The 14146-nt window shown below is 42.4% G+C and overlaps 1 pseudogene; it reads right to left on the bottom strand.

Annotated features, from left to right (window-relative positions):
* Nucleotides 1-4171: 4171 nt before the first annotated feature.
* On the bottom strand, nt 4172-7150 carry LOC109156646 (annotated as a pseudogene).
* Nucleotides 7151-14146: the final 6996 nt, after the last annotated feature.

The following is a 14146-nucleotide window of genomic DNA, read 5'->3' as shown; positions in this document are numbered from 1 at the left end:
AATTTGACAGGCTTTTGCGGGCCGGCCCGCGAAGCCCGCGGGCTTAGAAATATACAGCCCAAGCCCGCCCCATGCGAGCTTGCAGGTCTCGCGGGCTGGCCCGTGGGCCATCACTTAAATTAAAAAAAACATTAAATAGTATATAAATATGTTAAAACCGTTTGAAATATGGCATTATTTATTGGTCGTTCTTTCGCATCCTCACGGTGTATGATACACCTCAATGCACCGAAAACTTCCATAAAATCCATAAGCCTCGTCCAAATCTCCCGGATCGATACCGCACATTGAGCAGAACTATAGAAGGGTGATCAAAGCTAGGGTTCAACAGCACACTCTATTTCTCTCTCGGCTTCATATTTTCCCTCTACAGTTCTCGTTTGTGTATAATACATATATAAATATGTATGTTTGCTGGACTTGGAGGCAATTTAGTAATTCATAAATATGTATGAATTGATGATTTAGTTTTAGTAATTGTTTGATAGAGTTTGAGGTGGATGGAGACAGGAGAAGCGAAAAACTACGTACTCTAGGAATTATTGAATTAAAAATTGGCGAAGGATTATTGAATTATTGTATTTCTCCCTTTTTGCGTATTCTTAGATAGTCAGATCTACACACTGTCTAATAATTAAGATACTATATATATGGTTTTAAAAAAAAGATATCATATATATATAATTTTTTTTTTTTTTTTTAAATATGACCTGGCTTGCGGGCCGGCCCGCGCAGGCTCTGGCCCTTCGCGGGCCATGTCCGTTAGGTCCGCATTTTCGCGAGCCTAATTTCTTGCGGCCCTAACCCGCCCCATCGCGGGGCGGGTGCGGGCTAACCCGCGGGCTTCGGCCCACTTTGACACCCCTACCAAACATAAACATCATAAGTCTACAATCCATCAAATAAACATCATAATAATTATAAGAGTTTAGACTACTAGATCTACTAAGTTAGTCTAACTCGATCATCTCTCAAATGCTGGGCCCACTTGAAAGGGGTTTTGCAAAATAACACGTAGACAAGTAGGAAAACACCCGTTAGCACGAGGCTAAGTATAATCACACTCAACCCTGTAAAGTACTGCAGTATATACATTGGAAAAACATTTTTGCACAAACTCTAATCAAGCAATCTCAACACTTATACAACTTTTAAGGTACATCACAGACTTTCTATATGCTCGCAACCTATAATATCAACAGGCATGCTTCAAATATAAATAACTCATCAACATAAACACTCCAACACATATTTCTCATAACAAAACTCATCATAACGAACTCATGCTAATAAGCAATTGCATGCTATCAATCCATACGAAATTATCTTCATGCTTTCAAGTTCTCATCTTGCAAACTAGATATATAAGACATCAAAATGCAACTATAGCGATCATGCTCAATATACAATCTTGGTTAATCATTCTCATTATGCAATCTAGTGCAATACTATACTCGAATGCAATCTCGTGAAAACACTATCATTATGCAACCTCGTGCAATACTATAAGTATACTCGTACACTCGTTTGTAAAATAGAATACTTTTCTATGGAGGTCTCTTTGAGCCACAAGGACTCGCTTGCTTTCTTTCTCTTCTTAGTGTCGCAATGACTCGCTTTCTTTCTTTCGTTTCTTAGAGTCACAATGACTCGCTTTCTTTACTAATGGAGGAGGTAGGAACTTCACCGTAGCGTGAACGAACCTATCCCGGTACGACTTCTAGCTGACCTATACTCCCGCTCATCAACCGAACCACTCTCTTGGTTCTAAACTCATCTCTGTGGAATCAGGTATCAAACTTTTAGCGTGCACACCCCCTAACCAGGATTCCAAGCCTGGCGGGCAGTTTCTAACCTCGTAACGTGGGAATACGCCGCGTTACATATACTGGGACTGCAATGTCCATTTCTTTCTTCCGAGAGGACGTAGTCCAAACGGGGTCCTCCAAAACCTCACTGATATATATATATATATATATATATATATATATATATATATATATATATATATATATATCATGCACCAAACTTATGCATGACACATCTCAACAACTTCTCAATGCAACAAGGTAATGATATACCACATGCTCATGAATTTTTTTGAAAGTAATACTTAGACTTACGTTGGCCTCTTATGCACTTTTTAAAACATGATATACTTGGAATGCAATTTACTGTACAACATGCTTCAATTCTATATATACCACATTGAACTCTCAAGAGCATACAATCATGCTAGTTTGCTAAAAGACATGCTCTGTACATTTCTACCATCAAAATAGGCTTCAACTTCTATTGAACATACACCACATTATAGTCATGCTTTTCTAATAATTCTTATTCACAAAGTGTTCATGCTTCTCTATTCAATACACAAATAGCATCAGGAGGATAAAACAAAGCAATTCTCAAAGGCAGAGGACTCAACAATGTTACTGTGAAGCAATTTCATCACAAATTCCATCATAACATGCTCATTTCTAATCCAAATCCAACGAAATCAAAGCCCAAACGTGCGTCAAGATGGCCCCGGGGTACCGAGCCACAAGGGCACGTGACACTTGGTCTGAAACGACATGTAGCTTAGCCACAAGGACCCGGCCACTGCACAGGAGAAACGCACGGACCATGGGGCGTGGCTCAGCACAACCCGCCCCCTCAGGCCGTTAGCTTGCCCGGCCCTAGGCAACGGCCCTCTCCTAGGGCCGTTCCCTAGGCCCGACCGGCCACGGCTCTAGCCAACGGTCCCCTTGTTGGGCCGTTGGCTGGGGCCATTGCCTCATCTGGTGCACACTGCCTGTGCACCAGATGATCTCTTTTCATTTGTGAATCAATCTCGGACAACTCCAACACATCCAAAACATTATCAACACATCATAGACATGTAATAGATCACTTCATAGCCCAAACACATCAAAAATCTAGCATTTCTACTCATTTCTACCTAAGAAACAAAGCTTCATAGAGCCAAAACTTAAAGTGGGAGTCCATGGGGTTATACCTCTTCTTGTTCTTCCTCCTTGTGTGGATCTCAGCCTACTCTCCACTCAACTTCCACCACTTCCTTCACCACTGTGAATGTTGTGCTCTTCTATCGGGCAAAGCTTGGAGAGACATGGGATTGAGATTCAGGAATGAGGAGTGAACAGTGTGGGTTTTATAGGGTGCAAAACCCTAGGTTGATGCTCAATGATTGGGTGAGGGTAAAAATGGTAAAAGTTGGCTAAAGAATGCATCAGGCAAAGGCAAAGGCATTTGGGAGCTTGTGGTTCACCAAGCAACATGGACCCAAGTCTAGAAGGAAAGATTTAAATAGTTTGGGGTCAAAATAGATTTTTCCAAAGATGATTTCTAAACAAACACTTGGTTCAGGTTTCTGCCGATCTCACTTAGATAGGTTTCTCAGTTTAAAAACATGGTACGCAAAGTGTCCAAAAATTTAGGATTTTGGAATTAAAATAAGTTCCGGTGTTGAATTAATTTAAAATGTAACTCAAAATAATTTATTCAAACACCAATTTATCTCAAAAAATTGTAATGGAGTGAAAATGGCAAATTTGGAATTTCTTAAAAATTGGATTTATAAAATTAAATTTTGGGTTGTCATACTTACTTTCTAAATTTGTTCGATTAAACTTTTTTGCAGGTTACCACCCGTTTACGATGACGTGGCCCAGTTATGATTAGGTGGCTTGATTACATGACATTTTTTAAAACATTACATGACATTTCTGAGCGGATTTTCCCAAAAATTTAACCCAAATTCTGAAAACCGTCGACTCAGTCTAATAACCTAAAATTTAACCCAAATTTTGATAACCATCATGCCGTCGCCGTCGCCGCCGGTACTCAAATCCTCGCCGTCATTATGGCGACCGTTGCTCGAGCTCATCATCCACTGACGTATGTTGGAGTATCCTTGCCTCACCTACGATCCCGCACACGCCGCCGCCATCTACCTCCCGTATTAAGTCGGCCTCGATATCCTCCGCTAGCTTTTCGGCCCCGAAGCCAACTCCAGCTTCCGCCACAACCTCAATTTGTACGATTACATAGCCCGCATAGATTCGCCCTCCATGTGGACAAGAAATATGGGTCACGATCATTTTCTGGTAATGGCCCGGCCGGCTTGGGATTTCACACAGCCGGTGATACTCATCGATTTTCTTTTTCAGAGAGTCCATTTCCGGATCTTGATTTGGAGATCAACCTTGGAGTCGACGTTGGAGGTTGTGGCATTTGACGAAAACTTTCCTCCCGAACGTTGACGCAGATGCCGTCGCAGGTCACTCTGATGCCGACTTTCTTGGTTTTCAGGCCACCGACCTTCAGTTTCACCTTAGTCTCTAGTTTTAGAGCCAGTGGCAGAGTCTTCTTTGACTTCAGCTTTGAGATATCTCCGGCGTCGAGAGTTTGCATTGAGGCGGAGATTGTTTTTTTTTCAGAGTGGTGGTGTTTTTGGTGTCGTGTTCGAACGTCGAAAAAGATCCGGTTCCAACGGGGATGTCGCCGGAGAAGGTGGAATGGTGATGGGGTCGTTGAAATATATGAGCTTTTTGTTGGGGTTCCGGGCAGAGACGGAGATGTTGAGTTTTGAGGTGAGGGTGGTGGAGGAGAGTGTAACACCCCGTGTTACGCCCTTTAAACCCGTATTAATTACTTAATTAATTCTATTAAAGAATGGTTAAGAAGGATGTAATTCGGTCAGGATCCCTTAATTAATTAATGTGGTCCATGGAGGACCGTGGACCCTTGCCCATATTAGAGCCCTTAAAGCCTGTTAGAATAAAGAAAGTGTGCCCATTCCGATTTAGATTCTTGTTAGGATTCCTAAAGCTATAAAAGGAGGATTAGGAAGCCTTTAGAACTCTTTTCCCCCATCTCTCTCTCCTTCACACGAAAATCCCTCCCAAGAACCCAACCAAAAGAAAACCCCATCACCAAGCTTAGGGGAAGATCTCTTGGGAAGAAGACCGTGAGGAAAGATCTTAGGAGTTGTGGGAGGTTTAATTAAGGCTAAGAGGTAACCCATGTTTTACAAACCTATTTTCCTTGCTATCTTTTATTTATTGGCTTCTTGAATGATTGAATGTGTGATCTTGTAATTATGTCTTGATAGAGCTTGTCTTTAGGGTTTATATGACGGTTTCTTGATATTCTTTATGTTCTTGATGTTCTTGGGTGATTAGATGCATGTTATTGTGTTTAAGTACGTTTAGAGCTTGTATCTAGGGTCCAATTGTGTTGTTCGACGAGTCGCTCTATGTGTTCAAGTCCTTATAATTGTTGATGTGTGTTGTGGGAGGGTTTAGACTTGAATTTGGGCATAATTGGTGAATTCTCGAGGTGGGGAAGGTGGCTAAAGGTGTTGTTCCAACGGGTAGTCAGTGGGGGGACGAACCCCCACCTGACCACCCGCCGGAACGGGGATAGTGTCCCGGCGGGGGGCTGGCTGGTGGACGGCACCCGCCAGACCACCCGCTGGAATAAGGTGCACCGCCGGTGGGTAGTCTGCTGGGAGGTGGTCCTCCCGCCGCACCACCCGCTGGTACGGTGCAGCGCGATGGTCGGTTGGTCTCCGTTGGTCGATCCCTGTGTGTCGGAGCGTCTTCTTCGATGTTTGTGAGTTTAGAATGATGTCCTAGGTACCGTAATTGGGATTCGTGAGTCGTGTCTATCCATGAGTTCTAAAATTGTATTGTGTGGGTCCAAAGTATGATTTATGATTATTCCCCGTAGGTCGTATGCTTAGATTGATGTCCACTGTTGTTGAGAGTTAATATGCATGATGTATCCCTCTCCCCGGTTATCCCTTGTTGGAGTCATTGTCGAGTCTTGAATGTTGTGGTGATGTCCATGGATGATGAAAAGATATGTGATTGGTGGAAAAGATATGTGGGTGGTTTATCGCACTGCGTGTGCTTAGATTATTGTGCTACGGTACGATTAGGTTTGCACTGCGTGTGCTGATGATATTGCACTGCGCGTGCTTATGTTATGGTGCTGCGGTACCTATTGAATGGCACGGCGTGTGCTGAGAGATCGGTGGTATGTTGGAGGTCATGTTGGAGGGGAGCTTTGCTCCGGAGGGATTAGGCTGGTGGAGTACAGGGTGGTCTGGAGGTACAGGTTCGAACTGATATAAAGATGGGGTGGAGTAAAGGTTGGAACTTGGTGTAAGGTTGAAACATGGACATGTCTTGTTATGTGATCTTATTGTTGTCTTGTCTTGTGGTCAAAGCCTGTTGTGTGTCCCTTATCGTTGTCGTGTCTTATAGTCATAGTTTTTATGGTTGTATCTTGATGTGATCTTAACGTGTCGATATCTATGATGTGTCATGAGTCATGACCGTAGTTTGAAGCTAGAGTTGCTTAGGATTATATCTATGTATTCCCAAGTCTCAAAATGGTTACCTTATATCTATATATTGTACTCAACGCGTGGGAGTGGGTTACTTAGCATTATTCGCTAACGGTTGCTACACCACATGTTTTTCAGGTACAGAGTAGTTGTCCGATAGCGCGCTAGGAGGTGCTGCGGTTCCTATCTTAGTTAGTTCTAGTTTAGTTAGACGGCATGTGAGTCATGCTTGTACTTGGATAATGATTATGGTTTATGCTTTAACTAGTTAGCTTTAGCATGTGTATCTAGGTTCTCAAGCTTAGATGTGGCATATCACCCCAAACACTTATGTTTAGTTCCCCCTCCGTTTGATATTAATGATAGATTTACCCTTATCTCGTATGCTTTAATGGTTTTAAATTATGCTGAAAATCGGGGGGTGTTACAGTTGGCATCAAAGCCTAAGTTCGACCCTAGGACAATGCCTTTTTTTTTTTTTGAAGGGGAAGAGGTAGTCAATTGCTTAACATATAAACTGTAACGTACAGGAACATAACCAATAATATATATATATATATATATATATATATATATATATATATATATATATATATATATATAATCTGTATTTATACATGAAATCTACTCGTATAACATTGTAAACAATGAAAATTGAATTATATTTAGAAACTTAAAATTCTGGTTTACATATCAAGTATCGATGCGGGGTACAAGATCTCTGGATGTCCTCTGATTCTTCAATTTCTCCTCTGATTCTTCAATTTGATGCTTTGAAAACTCCACCATTGAAGGGCCTCTGGGTTTCAAGTGGCTTAATCTTCAAAGAAGGGCTTGTATATATAGCTTGTTCTTCTTGAAGGGCCTCTAGGTTCAAATTTAAGATACGACTTTAAGATGTTAAGCTTGAATTCTAGGTGTTTAAGTACTTAGGACTTAAGAATCTTAGGACGCGCAGTGAGGTTGTGAGTTTATTTATCGCTTTCTGTTAAGCTTTCCTGTAGAAATCCGAAATGGCACCATCAAGAAATCGCGATAGAACTCCTCAGACGCCTACTAACGAACAATTGACTTAGAACCTGCAACAGTTAACCCAGATCGCCTAGACACTGAGCCACGCCGTCCTTAACAACAACAACCGTCCACCATCAAACAGGAACTATGATGTGGCTCGCCAAGTGTAAAGCCATCGCCCCCCTATCTTTGTCTGGGAGGAAGAACGACGAGTCGAGTTGGCATCTTTCTACTTTGGACACGAGGCCGACGTATGGTGGGTTCCTGAAGGCTTAGTCTGTAGACAAGAACCGGGTTTCAACTGGAGGCCCTAAACACCAAACTACGGGAACGCTTTTATCCCGCACACGTAAGAGCAGCGATGTATAAAGAGTTCCTTCACTTAAGACAGGGATTCACCACAGTGGTAGAATACCACAAGAGGTTCCTGGAACTGGCTCGTTTCGTAGACGTACTAGTTCCTATGGAGGCAACCAAGGTGGAGAAATTTGTTGCTCGGCTTAACTTTGAAGCTAGGAAAGCCTTGACCATGAACAAGCCAAGAACCCTCAACGACGCTTACACCAGGGCCGCCGACCATTACCGGATTCAGCAGCTGCAACGGGGGACCTAAGAGAAAGCAAAGAGAAAGAACGATGGAAGTGGAGGCTCTAACTTAAAAAGGCCAAGGAACGATTCCAACGTTATGGCAACTCCCCAGCAAACCCAAGGACCGCCTAGGGGAAGCAACAGGGTCGGATGGGGACAAACCCTTTGTGGAAGATGTGGTAAGGACCACCGGGGCAAGGATTGCCAAGGGAACGCCTTGCGTTGCTATAATTGCGGGGAAGGAGGCCACAATGCTTTTCAGTGTAACCAACCCTCACGAGCAAGGCCACCGCCCACAGGGCAACAAGGTAATGTGAACAACCGAGGAGGGCATGGAGCACCCGGAAAAGTGTTCATCATGAGTCGCACCTAAGCCGAGACCCGAGCCGAAGCTGGAACCGGAACCGGAGCCGAGGACGTTATCGAAGGCGTAGTCATAGGAGACGAGAACCTTACAGACTAATTAGAAGAAGACCCTGAAGAAAAGTTTTGTTTAGGCTAACAAAGTAACCCTTTTAACCCAACCTCGTTAAGCTTTAACTTGTGCGGTTCTTTGAATCCCCTTATTTTTAGTAGAGTCAATTAGTTAAATCCGGCTGGTCTAATTCCTTGTTCCGCCCTTCGAGCTAATTGGAGTTATGGTTTGTGCCCTTATGATTTATGAAACCATAGCAATAATTTGTATGAGTCGAACCTTAAACATTTCCTTCCCAAACCAAGGCCTTGACTATTAAACCACAAATGTTTCTTGAAACTTAAGGGATACAAGACCATCTTAAACCCCATTCCAAATCCCTAAAACCTCAAATCCCCAAATAAAAAACCATATCCTTCTCCTTCCTCTCTCCCTCCCTCTCCCTGCCTCTCCCCACGCAACCAGCCGAACCACCCAATCCCCGTCCAAACACCGGCCACCGCCCGTCACCCATCGCAAACCGCTGCTAACCACCCAAACTACCGCCGACGACCATCCGCACTCAGTCGCCCCGCCACCACCGATCCAAGCTGCAGCCACCCAGCCAAGCAACCACTACCTGCACACCACCCAGCCATCCCCGTCCGTCACCCAGCCAAACACCGTCGACCACCTGGCCGAACACCGCCCAGCCACCCCTCGTCGAACCCGGCAACTGCGCCGAACCACCGTCGTCGTTGCTCGCCAAAAACTCTCGTCGTAAAATCAATCCCCGATCGTAACCACTTCCTAAATTCGTCTAACAATGCCGAGGAGACCCGCGAATGCCCGAAACCCAGAATGGAGTGACGCCGATTATACGGTATTGAAAGGTAAAACACTCAAACCCGATCAATTCTCTAGAGAATTAATCGATATGCTAAAATTTCAAAGCTTGTTGGGACTGTATTTGGATATCAAATGCGATACGTACCCCGAGTTGGTAAAGGAATTCTACCATCACATGGTAGCCACAAAAAACGGGGACAAGTTGGAAATCACCTCCAAGGTCCGGGGTGAGAAAATGGTGTTGAGTGAAGCCCGATTAGCCAAACTCCTATAATTAACCACCACGGGTGTATCGGAATATGACCGAAAGGCTTGGATTCGCACTCGAACCATGGGGTACAAGGATTACTTGAGTTTTTTGTTGGGAAGGGATGACGGAATTACCATGGCCACAAGGCCGAACAAGTAATTGTTAACCGCCGAGCAAAAGCTCTCGGTGATGATTGTGACGGACAGTCTATTGCCCAACAATAATAAAAGCAAGGATGTTGGAAGCCTCGAGTGTACCTTTGATTAATTCCTTAAGCACAAGGTCAAATTCAATTTTCCCGCCCTTATGCTGAAACATATGGAGTTCTGCAAATCAGACAACATGTTAAGTTTTCCATATGGAATGATCCTAAGTTCGATCATGGTAAAGAAGAAGATAGATGTGAGCCAGTCTGAGGCTAAACCCCTAGGCGGGATGATCTTCAATGCCCAGAGCCTCCGTCGTAGCAACATCTACCATGTAAGTGATGAGAATTACATCACTATTGAGGAGGTGAACTAGAAACCCGTAGCCGAGAGGAAACTCTTGATGGAACGGTTGGGAATCCCGAAAAAAAAGATGAAGTAAGCCGTCCAGGAGGACGAATGGGGAGATGAGCATGATGAGGGAAATGATGGACCGAGTGACGCAGAGCCCACTCGAGAAGAGAGAGGGACTGCTGAAGAACGTGACGGGATGTCGACTAATGATCGGATCCTAGCGCAACTTACGAGGCAAAACCGAATCATGGAGGAAGGGTTCTCGTCTTTGAATATTTCGGTTAGGTCATTGGACCACAGGTTGTCCGTGGTAGAAACCATACTAGGGGCACGCGGACCTTCGGGAGCCTCCAGCTCAGGCGCTGGGAACCAAGGTAAACCTATTTCCAAACCTCAGCTTTCCTCTTAATCCGTTGGACTAGTTCCGTGTCTACTTAGGAACCATAAGCGTGAACATTCAATAAATAGACGCTTTTAGCTTGTGCTATGTCTAGAATCAAGTTGAGTAAACCAGCCAACTCGGGGACGAGTTTTGGTCAGGCTGACATGGTGAAAATCCTCATGGCAAGCAACCCTTAGGTTGCTAACCATAACTTGCCACACAACTCATTTTCCTAACCGCTTGTTCCATTCAGTCTCGTTGCCCCTAATCTTCGAGGACAAAGCTTCTTGTGAGGAGGGAAGAGTGTAACACCCCGTGTTACGCCCTTTAAACCCAGATTAATTATTTAATTAATTCCGTTAAACAATTGTTAAGAAGGATGTAATTCGGTCAGGATCCCTTAATTAATTAATGTGGTCCATGGAGGACCGTGGACCCTTCCCAATATTAGAGCCCTTAAAGCCTGTTAGAATAAAGAAAGTGGGGCCATTCCTATTCATATTTTTGTTAGGATTCCTAAAGCTATAGAAGGAGGATTAGGAAGCCTTTAGGACCCTTTTCCCCCATCTCTCTCACCTTCACACGAAAATCCCTACCAAAAACCCAACAAAAAAAAAAAAAAAAAAAAAAAAAAAAAAACCCCATCGCCAAGCTTAGGAGAAGATCTCTTGGGAAGAAGACCTTGAGGAAAGATCTTAGGAGTTGTGGGAGGTTTAATTAAGGCTAAGAGGTAACCCATGTCTTACAAAACCTGTTTTCCGTGCTATCTTTTATTTATTGGCTTCTTGAATGATTGAATGTGTGATCTTGTAATTATATCTTGATAGAGATTGTCTTTAGGGTTTGTATGATGGTTTCTTGATATTCTTGATGTTCTTGATATTCTTGGGTGATTATATGCATGTTATTGTGTTTAAGTACGTTTAGAGTTTGTCTCTAGGGTCCAATTGTGTTGTTCGTCGAGTCGTTCTATGTATTCAAGTCCCTATAATTGTTGATGTGTGTTATGGGTGGGTTTGAACTTGAATTTGGGCATAATTGGTGAATTCCTGAGGTGGGGAAGGTTGCCAAGGGTGTTGTTCCAGCGGGTAGTCGGTGGGGGGACGAACTCCCACTTGACTACCCGCTGGAACGGGGGTAATGTCCTAGCAGGGAGCTGGCGGGTGGACAGCCACCCGCTGAAAAAAGGTGCACCGCCAAATGGTAGTCCGGCGGGAGGTAGTCATCCCGCCGCATCACCCGCTAGTACGGTGCAGCGCAGTGGTCGGTTGGTCTCCGTTGGTCGAACCCCGTGTGCCGGAGCGTCTTCTTTGATGTTTGTGAGTCTAGAATGATGTCCTAGGTATCGTAATTGGGATTTGTGAGTAGTGTCTATGCATGAGGTCTAAAATTGTATTGTGTGGGTCCAAAGTATTAATTCATGATTATTCCCCGTAGGTCGTATGCGTAGATTGATATTCCCTGTTGTTGAGAGTTAATATGCATGATGTATCCCTCTCCCCGGTTATCCCTTGTTGGAGTCATTGTCGAGTCTTGAATGTCGTGGTGATGTCCATGGGTGATGAAAAGATATGTGATTGGTAGAAAAGATATGTTCGTGGTTTATCGCACTACGTGTGCTTAGATTATTGTGCTACGGTACGATCAGGTTTGCACTACGTGTGCTGATGATATTGCACTGCGTGTGCTTATGTTATGGTGTTGCGGTACCTATTGAATGGCACTACATATGCTGAGAGATTGGTGGTATGTTGGAGGTCATGTTGGAGGGGAGCTTTGCTCCGGAGGGATAAGGCTGGTGGAGTACAGGGTCGTCTGGAGTACAGGTTCGAATTGATATAAGGATAGAGAGGAGTAAAGATTGGAACATGGACGTGTTTTGTTATGTGATCTTATTGTTGTTTGTTATTGTTGTCTTGTATTGTGGTCATAGTCTGTTGTGTGTCCCTTATCGTTGTCGTGTCTTATAGTCATAGTTTGCATGCTTGTATCTTGATGTGGTCTTAACGTGTTGATATCAATGATATGTCACGAGTCATGATCCTGGTTTTAAGCTAGAGTTTCTTAGGATTATATCTATGTATTCCCAAGTCTCAAAATGATTTCCTTATATCTATGTATTGTACTCAACGCGTGGGAGTGGGTTACTTAGCATTATTCGCTAACGGTCGCTACATCACATGTTTTTCAGGTATAGAGTAGTTGTCCGAGAGCGCTAGGCGGAGCTGCGGTTCCTAGCTTAGTTAGTTCTAGTTTAGTTAGACAGCTTGTGAGCTATGCTTGTATTTGGATAATGATTATGTTTTTTGCCTTGATTAGTTAGTTTTAGCATATGCATCTAGGTTCTCAAGCTTAGATGTGGCATAGCACCCCGAACACTTATGTGTAGCTTTCGCTCCGTTTGATATTAATGATAGATTTACCCTTATCTCGTATGATTTAATGGTTTTAAATTATGCTGAAAATCGGGAGTGTTACAGATAGGTTGAATTGGGAGAGGTGGAGAGGGTTTAAGGCGTAAGTGGGCTGTTCGGGCGGTAGAGGAAGTAGAAAACCAGAGCTTACCCTTGGCAAGAAACAATGATTCACACTGTTGGAGGTTGATAGGGATGATATGCGGAAGGTGGTGGTGGAGGTTGCTTGTGATGAAGGTGCTGATCTCACCACCGACAGTATTAAATTCCATGTCATTAAATTTATTTCCAGGTCAACCAGGTGGGAGGAATCAAACAAATTTAAAAAGTGTGTCTAATTACCATATATTTTAGATGGTGGGAGGAATTGAACACTTCGAAGTAGTAGATGAGTATATTTGACACTTCTACCATGTTAATATTATCTAAACTAAATTTTAAGTGAAAACTGAAAAACCTTCAAAAAAAAAGTGAAAACTGAAAAATTAGAAAACGGAAAAAAGAGAACAATTTTCTGATAGTAAACAAGTTTTCTAAACAGAAAATAGAGAATGAAAAACAGAGAATGAAAACTGAAAAATTTAAAAAACAGAAAACAAAGAACAACTTTCTATTAGTAAACGGACCCAGTTTCTACCACCAAGCTAGCATTCATTAAAAAAATAATAATAATAATGGCCCTGTTTGGTAAAAAATTGGGTTATTTGCCAATTTTGGCTTATTTGACAACTATTAATTGTTTGATTTAGTTAAAATATCAATATAAATGTTTGGTTAATTAGCTTTTTGCAACTCCAAAAAGCTAAAATTCAAAAAGCTACTCCAAGCAACTTTTTCAATTAGTTTTTTGAGAAAAGAAATTATACCAAACAACTCTAATTTTCCAAACACTTTTCTAAAATAAGCTAATGTTATCAACTATTTATACCCTCTAATTAACACAATCAGCCATCAGCTAACAGGGCCAATTATATTATAACAAGCAGTAATTTTGCAATAACAATAATAACAATAATAATAACAATAATAATAATAATAATAATAATAATAATAATAATAATAATAATAATAATAATAGAGCAAAAGAGGTTCGATGGCTATTACCACAACTAATTCTTGATTTTGAATGACTACTTGCATAGCTACAAACCCCAAGCGAAATGGATGTTCTTCTTTGATGGGGATATCCACATAGCATTTCGTGGACCATGATCAACTTTATAACAATTATGTACATTTGTAATAGGCTAAACAGTTCAAAAGTGTCATGATCATGTATTAGGTTTACTAGGTTTCATGCCTATGAAAAGATTTTTACCAAACAACACAATAATGGGTTGTTCGATAAGGAGCTGTTTGATATTTACTATTTCTGTTCTAAGTGTGACAAAAAA

This window comes from Ipomoea nil, unplaced genomic scaffold (assembly GCF_001879475.1).
Source record: "Ipomoea nil cultivar Tokyo-kokei standard unplaced genomic scaffold, Asagao_1.1 scaffold2749, whole genome shotgun sequence".
Lineage (NCBI taxonomy): Eukaryota > Viridiplantae > Streptophyta > Magnoliopsida > Solanales > Convolvulaceae > Ipomoea > Ipomoea nil.
Note: the sequence above shows the minus strand (reverse complement) of the source record. Positions and strands in the feature narration are given on the sequence as shown.